Source organism: Diceros bicornis, chromosome 26, assembly GCF_020826845.1.
Source record: "Diceros bicornis minor isolate mBicDic1 chromosome 26, mDicBic1.mat.cur, whole genome shotgun sequence".
NCBI lineage: Eukaryota > Metazoa > Chordata > Mammalia > Perissodactyla > Rhinocerotidae > Diceros > Diceros bicornis.
The window spans coordinates 4,847,345-4,858,683 of NC_080765.1; the positions used below are offsets into that span (position 1 = coordinate 4,847,345).

The 11,339-nt window shown below is 44.2% G+C and overlaps 1 pseudogene; it reads right to left on the reverse strand.

The window, feature by feature from the left end:
- Positions 1 to 279: 279 nt before the first annotated feature.
- On the reverse strand, positions 280 to 3,109 carry LOC131422892 (small ubiquitin-related modifier 2-like; annotated as a pseudogene).
- Positions 3,110 to 11,339: the final 8,230 nt, after the last annotated feature.

Here is an 11,339-nt window from a genome sequence, read left to right on the forward strand (position 1 = left end):
AAAGGGAGTATTTTCAGGAAAACAATATTTTTCCCTACTTCATCTGCATTTGATGTTGATGAAAATATATCATTGGCCATTTAGTTTAAAAAAAAAAAAAAGCAAGATGCTTGTGCACATACCCAGTCACTTCATGCACAATAAAGGGATGGGGAGGGGAAAATGCAAGAATAGAGAAAACTATTCAGGATGCAGTGCAGCCAAATTGCAGTTTTCTAATTAAGAATGTTTTCTTGGTCGTGGAAACCGAGTTCTGGACTAAAGTAGTGGGTTCTCTTCTCAGTCGATATTTCCTGTCTGCTTTAGGAATACACCAATTGTATCTTTGCCCTCTGCTTCCAACAATGCAGGCGTGTCTGGTCATGGATCGGCTGCCCAGCAGATCAGAATCTGATCTGCCTCATTGACAAACCTTGACATTCACAGTAGGCTTTCATTAGCCTGCTAAGTGGTATATGTCTCTTAATCTTAAAATGCACCCCAGAACCACCCTGCCCACCGCCTTCACATTAACATGGCCATTGTCCTCGGTCTGGACTCCTCTCTTGGATCTTTCATCATAGCAAGTATAGGAGCCTCCTCAGTTTCACAAAGGAGATACCAGATCCCCACCAGATGGGCACACAAGCAGTGCCATGAGCAGCAGAACAAGTCACTTTCGGTTCTGAAGGCTATTTTCTTCTGCCTCTTGCCCTCTCTCTTCTCCTTCCGGGTTCCACATTATATGCACATTTTTACACTTGACACTGCCTGACAGTCTCTGAGGCTCTGCTCATTTTTCTTCACTCTTTCTTCTCTCTGTTCCTTGGATAGGACAATTTTTATTAATTAGACAATTTTTATTTATCGATCTTCGAGTTCACCAATTCTTTCCTCTGCCATCTCAAATTCCTCTGCCATTGAACCCTTCTAATGAAGTTTTCATTCTAGTTATTTTACTTTTCAACCACACAAGTTCCTTTTGGTTCTTTTTAAAAATAGTTTCTTTTTCTCTATTGAGGTTTTCTATCTTTTTGAGTCACTGTCATCATATTTCCCTTTAATTCTTTGGAAATATTCATAATGCAACATCTGGGCCCACTCAGCGCGTTTCTGTTGACCACTCTTTTCTCCCAAGTATGAGTCACACGTGCCTGTTTCTCTGCGAGTCTTGGAATACTTGGTGCTGAGGGTTGCTGCTGATGCTGCTGTTGCTTAGCAACTTGACAAAACTTAACCTGTGGGTTTTGTTTCTCCAGTGATGTGTGGTCATTGACATCTCTACTTGGATTTTCTGTTCTGATTTTTTTTAGCCTGACTATGGGATCTCCCTCATGCCTGCATAACTTAGCTGTCTGTCAGTCAACGACTTGGGCGGAAGTTGTGCTCAAATGCCCGGGGCCATTCAGGCCTCCACCTTCCGCCAGGTGACCTGTGTGTGGGCTGGGGGCACATCTGGAGTTCAGCCACACTCGAAGCTCCTCCGCTTTCCTTTCTGCTGGGGCTCCTGGGGTCCCCAAGGAAACCAAAGTGCAGGTCTAACAGGATACGTAGCAGTATTTACATCCCAGACAAGTATCGTTTAAAAGAACCATTAAATTCTGAAGGCAGCTATGCTGTAAAATCGTTTTAAATGAAATTATTGTTTAATATTCACTTAAAAGTAAAATTATAGTGTAGACCCAGCCTGTGGCCCTGGCCTTGGTGCGTCTGCCGTCTAGCAGAGCCGACAACGTGGGTGTGCTGTCTGCTTTAGATCTGTGTGGATCCTAAACCCATCAGGCTGCAGGTGTTCACTCTCGCTGAGAAGCGTAACTGGTGCTTATCTCCTGCTCCAAAGAAATCGTTCCTCTGTCCAGCCGTCCAGGAGAGACTGGTGGCAGTGTCCAACTTCCTGCTCACCTTCTGGATAACAGAGCTGCCAAACTCAGGCCCGATATTCTTGTTGCTGTGAAGGTGGGATTCAATCAGTCTTATAGCAACCAGAGTTGCTCTGAGTCACTCAAAAGCCGTCTGGTCCCTGGCCAGCCAGCCATCATAGCCCAGCGCCAAGGGCCTGGGGAACGGATGCCTGGTGACAGCAAGACTTGCGTGACAGCCCGAGTTGACAGTAGCCTCTTTTTACCTTTTATCCTCCTCAACCTCTCTGACATTTTCCGTATTTATTTTTTTAAGGTCTCAGCCTCACAGTAGCAAGGAAGGTCACTTCTTGGTAGTCAGAACCTTATAACTTCTTCTTCTTCTTCTTCTTCTTTTTTTTGTGAGGAAGGTCAGCCCTGAGCTAACATCCATGCCAATCCTCTTTTTGCTGAGGAAGACTGGCCCCGGGCTAACATCTCTGCCCATCTTCCTCCACTTTATATGGGACACCGCCACAGCATGGCTTGACAAGCGGTGCAACCGTTCACACCCGGGATCCGAACCTGGGCTGCCAGCAGTGGAGCGCGCGCACTTAACCGCTACGCCACAGGGCTGGCCCCCAGAACCTTATAACTTCTATATGGAAATTTTCTAAAGGAATCTTGCCTTGGACTTTTAGAAGCGTCTATTATTTGCTCTTCTATCCTGAGTCTAGGACCAAGGCCAAGAAACTCCTTTCACTAAATTTCACCTGCAGTGCCTATAAGTCAGGGTGAAATCCTGTCTCACAGATATTCCCATTTTATAAGGTTGCAAAATTCTGTGTGCTTTAAGAGGCTTACATGTGTTAATTTACACCTCTGGTGGCACCCACGTAAATAATCAGGCCAAAATTAAATGAAGCCTTTCTGACATTTGAAACTGTTGATCACTCCCTTCTCAATACTCGCTCCTCTCTCTGCCTCTGCCCCTCCTCCTCCTCCCCTGACAGCTCCCCTCTGCTCTTCCGGCTTCTCTTCCGCGGCCTGCTCCCCGGCGGCGGGGCGCCCCGGCGCGCCGCAGACCCGCAGCGCCGTCCGCTCTGAGCTGTGTTTGCCACCCAGGCCCACCAGAGGGAGCTCTGTCCCTGCTGAAGCTGACTGCTCCAGGACCTGGACGATCGCCGCGCCGCTGACTGGGGCAAACCGCCTAAGCTTGTTTCTGGGCTTTGCGGGTGCCCGTCAGCCCGCGGGTTGCTCTCGTCGGTCGTCAGAGGCCCTGGGCGCCCCATATTCTATACACGCGGCTCCTCTACCTCCTCCTCCTTACGCCAGGAAATCCCCCTCCAAGTTCCCCTCTGCAGGACCTCAGGTGCAAAATCTAAAGGAGCACCAAAAAAACTCATTAATCAACATAAATATTTTAAAAGCAATATTTTTTGAAAAATAAAAATTAATTCAAAAAATCCATAGTGAACAAAGTATCAAAATTTTAAGTAAAGATAGAATCAGTGTTACTGATTTTTCCTTTCTCCCCCAGTCTCATATATCTCTGCCTGGCACTGCTGGGTTTCACCCCCTACCACTGGGTCAAGGACTTTGCTTCTGTATTTGCCTCTCTCCTGCAGTATCACCTTTTCTGTCTCCCCTGGATTCTTCTTTAGCATATTTTCTATCTTAAAACAAAAGAAAATCAGTCCCCTGCTTGACCTCGCATGCCCAACTATCAGCTATCGTTCTCCGTGTTGTTCTCCATTTCCCCTGGAACCAGCTACAATTAGGCTGCTGTTCTCCACACTCCCCGGAAGCTGCTCTGGCCAATGTCACCAAAGACCTCCACCTTGTCTGTGCTCCTCTTATTTGGCCGTGGCATCTGGCAGAGGAGGTCACCCCCTCCTTGAAACTCCTTCCTCTTGGCGTCTTTGCCTCTCAGCTCCCCGGTTCTCTTCCTACCTCCCTGCCCATGCCTTCCCTGGGTTCTCCTGTCTTCCTGACTCTGAACATCAGAGTGTGTTCAGACCTCCTCTCTGTCCACACTGCCTCCTGGGACGACCTCATCCAGTCCCATGGCTCTAAATGGTGTTATATCCTTGATGGCATGGCAATTCCCAATCCTTCATCTCCAGGCCAGACCTTTCCCCTGACGTCCAGACTCATGCCCCACTGCCCTACTGGACATGTCCATTTGTAAGCGGAACAGGCATTCCATTCTTAATATGCTCCTGATTCTTAATATAGCTCCCCCCATCCCAACCTGGCCCCCAACACAGGCATCTCCATCTCTGTAATGCAATTCCATCTTCCAGTTGCTGAGGCCAAGCACCTTGTAATCATCCTTAATTCCTCTTTTTCTTTTCTTTTACTGAGATATAATTGACATATAATATTCTGTTAGTTTTAGGTGTACAACATAATGATTTGATGTATGTATATATTGAGAAATGATCACCACAGTAAGATTAGTTAACATCCATCACCACACTTAGTTACAAATGTTTTTCTTGTGATAAGTACTTTTAAGATCCACTCTCTCAGCAACTTTCAAATATACGATACGGTATTGTTAACTAGAGTCGCCTCTTGATCCCTCTTTCTGTTGCATTGTGTATGTGGTTCCTCAGCAAACTTGTCGGCTCTACCTTCAGAATGTATCCAGAATCTGCCCTCGTCTCCCCACCTCTTGCCCGAACCACTGCAGTAACCTCCTCGCCGGCCTCCTGTTTTCATCCTTGCCTGCCTTTGATATTTACAGAGAAATGTTTTATGGACTAGTATGTCATAGGTTTTCATAATTGCCTCATGTGTGTTTGAGAAAAATGTATATTCTTTAAATTTCTGGGACCAGAATTTTATATATGTCCACTAGATCACTCTTATAAATGTCTTGTTCAACTCTTCTCTGTTCTTAATGTAATATTTTTTGTCTGCCTGAGATATGAATCACCAATACATGCTTTTGTAAATATCTCACGAAGGCTATGAATTTGTCCATTTCTTTTTGTAAGTCGGCGAGTTTGTGATTTATACGTTTTAAGCTATAGTAAATCTATACACATTTAGAATTGTTATATTTTGCCAGTAAATTGAACATTTTTACCATTATGCTAATATCATATGTTAACATCAGTCGAGCCTTTATATTATTATAATGCTTTTTGCTTTAACGTCTTTCTGGCCTTCAAAACCTTAATTTCCCTTTCGTATCTTTCTCCTAAGGAAATATCTATCTTCAGCTTAATCAGAAAATGGAATATGTGAATAAACTATTGATGAACATGAACTAATGACAATCATAGTTTTTTACTTGAGAGTATTTTTATGCCCAAGACACAGAGACCCCCCCCCCATACTTTGAGAGCACGCACGGGCCATTCACAGGTGCTGACCACATACGAGGTTACAAAGGGATCTGAGTAAATTCCAAAGGTTCTGACTGAGAGAGACTATGGTCTGTGACTGTAGTGAATAACATTAAAAATCAATAGCAAAAGGCTAACACATCTAATTTGTTTGGGATTTAGTTCAAAAACTACACATAATTTTTGAATCAAAGATTGAAATCGTGGAAGCAATTCTCTTTCCCTTTTCTGTCTGTCCACCTGGACTTCCAGGTCCCCCTTTCCTTTGCCAGAACTTTCTCCTGAGGAAACTCTCTCCTCAGTGGATTGGCCTGTCATCCTCTATCTTGCTTCAACTGTCCCACTGCTCCAATTCTGAGAGTGAGACTAGCTTAACTTTCCTTCTTGTGGTAGATTGACTTAAGTAAATACATAAGTTTATTTGTTTATTTACATATTTTGACTTTTACATTTAACTCTTCTTAATTGAAGAAGATGCAATGACTCGATAAGGTAGCAACATGTCAACCAGAACAGAGGCACCTGCCATGAACTGTCAGTTTCCCTCTCTGGGTCCCCACCTCACGATAACCACTGCAGAGTCTGTTTGTTTCTTTGTTTTTATTTACTTTAACCCATGAGGTATAACATATGTAAAGTGAGTAAAGCATGACAATAATAAGTGCTGCTACGGGCTGAATGGTGTCCCCCTATTTATATGTTGAAACCCTAACTCCCAGGACCTCAGCAGGTGACTGTCTTTGGAGATAAAGCCTTTAAAGAGGTGACTAAGTTAAAATGGGGTCATTAGGGTGAGCTCTAATCCAATCTGACTGGTGTCCTTATAAAAAGAGGAAATTTGGACCCAGATCTAACAGAGGGAAGACGATGTAAAGACGCAGGGAGAAGGGGGCCATCTGCAAGCCAAGGAGAGAGGCCTCAGGAGAAACCAACCCTGCTGACACCTTGATCTCAGACTTCCAGCCCCCAGAACTGTGAGAGAATAAATTCCTATTGTTGAAGCCCCCCAGCCTGTGGTATTTTGTTACGGGAGTCCAAGCAGACTAACGCAAGTGCTTGGCTGGAGAAATGTTCACATGTGTACACGTGCATGTAAGCACCACTCACGTCAAGATATAGACTGTTTCCATCACCCCAGCCCTCTCTCAGCCCATCCTCACTCCCCAAACATCACTACTATTTTGAGTTCTATCGTTTTAATTTATTTTTGCCTGGTTTTGAAACTCACATAAATGGAAAAGACACCAAAAGACATGTACAAAAATGTTTATAGCAGCTTGATTCATAATAGCCAATACTGGACACAACTCAATTGTACATTGAGGCAAGTGAATACACAAATTGTGGTGTTCTATATCATGGAATACAACCTAACAATAAAAAAGAACAAACTACCGATACCTGAAACACTGTGGAAGAATCTCAGAAATATTCTGTTGCGTGAAAGAAGCCAGATGCAAAAAAATATATGTTGTATGATTCCATTGATATGAATTTCTAGAACAGACAAACTAATCTATGGTAACAGAAAGCAGATCTGTGGTTGCCTGGAGCTGGAATGCGATGGAACTTGACTGCAAAGGGGCATAAGGAAACTCTTTGGGGTGATGGAAATATACTGTATCTTCATTGTGGTGGCAATTACACAAACATACACATTTATCAAAGCTTATTGAGCTGTGCACCTACAGAGAGCATATTAAAGTGTATAAGTAAATTATACCTCAATAAACTTTACTTAAAACGAAAAAACAATAGCCAGCTTTGCAACTTGAAAAAAGCAGCTGCCTGTGACCAAGATGAAAACCTACATGGTCCACACTTGCTTAAGCCTAAGACTTAAAGATACTCAAAAGCCAGTCCTGGTTTATTTCCCAAGTTCAGAATTAATTGAGAGAATGTAGGACCCCAATGAATGGAGACAGAGATATCCACTTGATTTCTGATAAAGGCTAGCTGAAGGCTAGATGTAGCTAAGATTTGTGACGAAGTGGGTTTGTTAACATTCTCTGCACCCTTCCCCAGACCCGGCCTTGGGACAGCCCATCTGCCAGAGGGTGAGGGGACTAGAGGCACTTGCTCATGACTATTGCCTGACACTGCCTGGGGGGAGAGGGAGAAGAAAAAGACACGTGAATCCCATTGTTTAAAGCTTTTTAATATGTGGCGCAATATTCACACCATTTAGACAAATGGCTGTCACTTACCATTACAAGAGTAGGAAGGAGGCGAGATCCAGGAGTTAATACCTAGTGCCGATCTCACCACAGGGAAACATGAGCACTGGGGAATGAGTGTTCCCATCAACGGGATCTATGTGACTCCCTGGGATATTGTGACTTATAATAAGAAATATATATTTGCTTCCCATTTCTGGCACAAAGGTCCTAAAACCCTTGGAATTTCCCAAGTGATGAGAGCCATAAAGGTGTCTTTTGTTAGATTAATGAGGTGACTTTCGGAAAGCACCTAAGATTTGGGGTGGTTGCCTGGAGAACCAACCAGGTGATTAGAGGGTTGGAACTTTTAACTCCACCCCCCTGACCTCGGGGGGGGGGGGTAGAGGGACTGAGGACTGAATTAATCTCCAATGGCCAACCATTTAATCAATTATGCCTATGCAATGAAGCCTCTGTAAAAACCCAAATGACGGGTTTGGAGAGCTTCCAGGTTGGTGACCCAGAACACTTCCATGTGCCACTGTGCCACGCCCAAACTCCACGGGGACAGAAGCTCCTTTGTTTGGGAACTTGCCCTATGTAGCCCTTCATTGGCTGTTGATTCCTATCCTTTAATACCTTTGTAATAAACCGGTAATCTAGTGAGTAAATGTGTTTCCTGTATCCTGTGAGCTGCTCTAACAAATTAATGGAACCTAAGGAGGGGGTCATGGGAACCTCTGACTTAGAGCCAGTTAGTCAGAAGCACAGGTAACAACCTGGACTTGCAATTGGCGTCTGAAGTGGAGGGAGTCTGGTGGGACTGAACCCTTAACCTGTGGAATCTGATGCTCTCGCCTATCTCTGGGGAGTGTCAGAATTGAGTGGACTTGTAGGACACCCAGCTGGTGTCATAGAAATGCTTGTTGGTGTGGGGATACCCCCACACACACATTGGAGACTGGTGATCAAAGCCGCTACCCCCTTACAGAGAAAATGTTTAAACTCTCTTAAAGGACTTTAAAGAAGACCTAAATAAAAAGAGAAATATGCTATCTTCACGGGTAGGATGACTTAACACTGCAAAGGTGACAATTCTCTCTGCGTTGCTCTGTTAAATTCAATCCTAAATTTATATGGCAAAATAACAGTCCTTACACAGCTAAGAAAATGCTGAAAAGGAAGAACGAAGGAGGACTCGCTCTACCAGTCTAAAAAGTATTTTATAAAGCCATGGTAATTAAAAAAAACACCAAAACCACACTGATACTTGTGCTAGGGCAGATAAATTGGGCAATGGAACAGAAGTGAGAGCTTGGAATCAGATTTGTGTGAACGTGGCTACTTGGCATAGGGAGGAGGTGACACCACAAATCAGTGGGGAAAACGGCCTGTTGGTAGATGGTATTGGGAAAATTGTCTCACCATATGGAGCAAATATCAAGCTAGATCCTGTGGTAGGCTGAGTAATGGCCCTCCAAAAATGTCCACGTCCTAATCCCCAGAACCCGTGAATCCGTTACCTTACATGACAAACGGGGTTTTGTAGATGTGATTAAGTTAGGGATGTGAGATGGGGAGAGTAACCTGGATTATCCAGGTGGGCCCAGTCTAATCACAAGAATCCTTCAAAGTGAGGAACCTCACCTGTGGTTGGAGGGAGAGAAGGTGATGGAAGCAGAGGTTGGAGTGATGTACTTTAAAAATGGAGGAAGGGGCTATAAGCCAAGGAATGCGGGTGACCTCTTAGAAGCTAGGGAGGAAACATTCTCCCTATCACCTCCAGAAGACAAAAGCCCTACTGACAACCTTGATTTTAGCCCCATAAGACTCCTTTTGGACTTCTGACCTCCAGAACTGTAAAATAAGAAATTTGTGTGGTTTTAAGTCACTAAGTTTGTGGTAATTTATTACAGCAGCAATGGGAAACTAATACAGATCCCTAACTCACTGTATACAGAGGTGAACTCTCCAAAGGGTCAGACTTAAATGTGAAAAATGAAACTACAAAACTAACAGAAGACAATGTAGGAGAATATCTTTGAGGTTTTGTATAGGGAAAGACCTTTTGAACTGGATCTCCAAAACAGAAACCGTATACGGGGAAAAAAATTTTCTGTTCAACAAAGCACTGCAGAGACCATTAAGATACGAGGGTTCAGCTGGAAAAAAACACTGACAATGTCTGAAATTGACAAGGGATTAGTATCCAATAAACGCCTGTAAATCAATTTTAAAAACACAAGAACCCAAAGAAAAATAGACGAAGATTATGAAAGCTAAATGGCTAACAAGAATTTTGGAAGATGCTCACTGGTAATTGGTAATTTTGCACCCATCCAATGGCGGGATGAGGGAGACACAAGAACTGGTGGGTATAGAGATGGGTACAGCCATTCTGGAGAGCCATCCAGAAAAGCAGTGTAACTGAGTTATGTGTAAACCTGATGACCCAGCAATGCATCTTCTGGAGAAACTCTCACGTGGATAGATCTTCAAAACCTATAAAAAATAGAAATAGAAAAAGACGAGATCCACAAAACGCATTCACATACATAATTTTAAAACACTTGCATAGATAAAACTGCACAATATAATTTTAAAGGCAACATTAATATATTAATGTGTAATTAATATATATTTAGCACATTGTAGTGGGTACTGATGGAAGAGGGGACAAGATAAGCACAGAGGGACAAACCTGATGAAAGCTGAGCCTTGTCTGGACTACTGACTATGGGATGATCTGAGATGTGTGACCAACTCAACCCTCTGCACCTGAGGTCCAGTTAAAAGTCCTCTAGGAGAGCAGTTCTCACACCTTGGTGATACCAGAAGCACTTAGAGCCCATCCTGTGTCAACACACTTGAGCCTCTAGGTTCTGTGATGGTGATTCTGATCCTCACCCAAGCGTGAGAATCACTGTTCTAGGAAAAGAGTGGTGTTGTGGGTTGAACTGCGCCCCCATGTCCCCCACACCTCCATTTGTATTTTGAAGTCCTCACCTTCAGTGGCCCCAACATATGACCTTATTTGGAAATAGAGTCATTGCAGATATAATTAGTTAAGTTGAGATGAGGTCATACTGGAGTAGAGTGGACCTTAATCCACTGACTGATGTCCTTATACAAAGCAGAAATTTGGGCGCAGAGACATGCACACAAGGAGAAACCCATCTAAAGATGAAGTCAGAAATAGAGGTGATGCATCTACAGGCCAAGGAACACCAAAGATTGCTGGCAAACCACCAGAAGCCAGAGGAGAGGCACTGATCAGATTCTTCCACATGGCCCCCACAAGGAACTAACTCTGCTAAAACCTTGATCTTGAACTTCCAGCCTCCAGAACTGCTAGGGAATAAATTTCTGTTGTCTCAGCTGCTCATTGTGTGGTACTTTGTTATGGTAGCCCTCGGAAACTAGAGGTTGACCCCTCCTTGCGGTGTGTAGGAGGTCTTGATCTGGTGCCTGGTGAGTGAGTCTTAGGGGTCTGCTAGACGTGTGGGGCTGTTCCTGAGAAGGGCTCACCAAAAGGGTTCCTAGACTCAGCCTGCCTTCCAGGTTTAAGAGCGAAGCCACAGCAAAAATCCTTGGCTGCTCTAGCATCAAATCAGGCATCTCTGACTTATTAGACCAAATCTCAGGCCTGGATATTCTCAACACGGTCTCTGCAGTGCAGACAGCACCATTCCAGTAAGAGAGGAAGATGAGGAGGAAACAGCTGAGGGCTTGAGCCCTCCCAGGAAGGTTTCATAGCTCAGCTCTGGGTCTGAGAGTGCCCAGGAGTGTCTTCCCTTTTGTTTCCATCTGGTCTACCCTATGGCAGAGAAACAGACACCTCTGGTGCTGTTGAAAGAGGCTCCCACCCTACCCGGGCAGACAACCTCCATCCTCGTGGAGGTGTCGAGGGAGAGCTCGCTCTGCTAGCAACTAGGACCTGGTGGTGTTGGACCTGGTGTTGGAGAGGGAGCAGTCTGCTTTCCCAAAAGCTTGTTCACATAGTG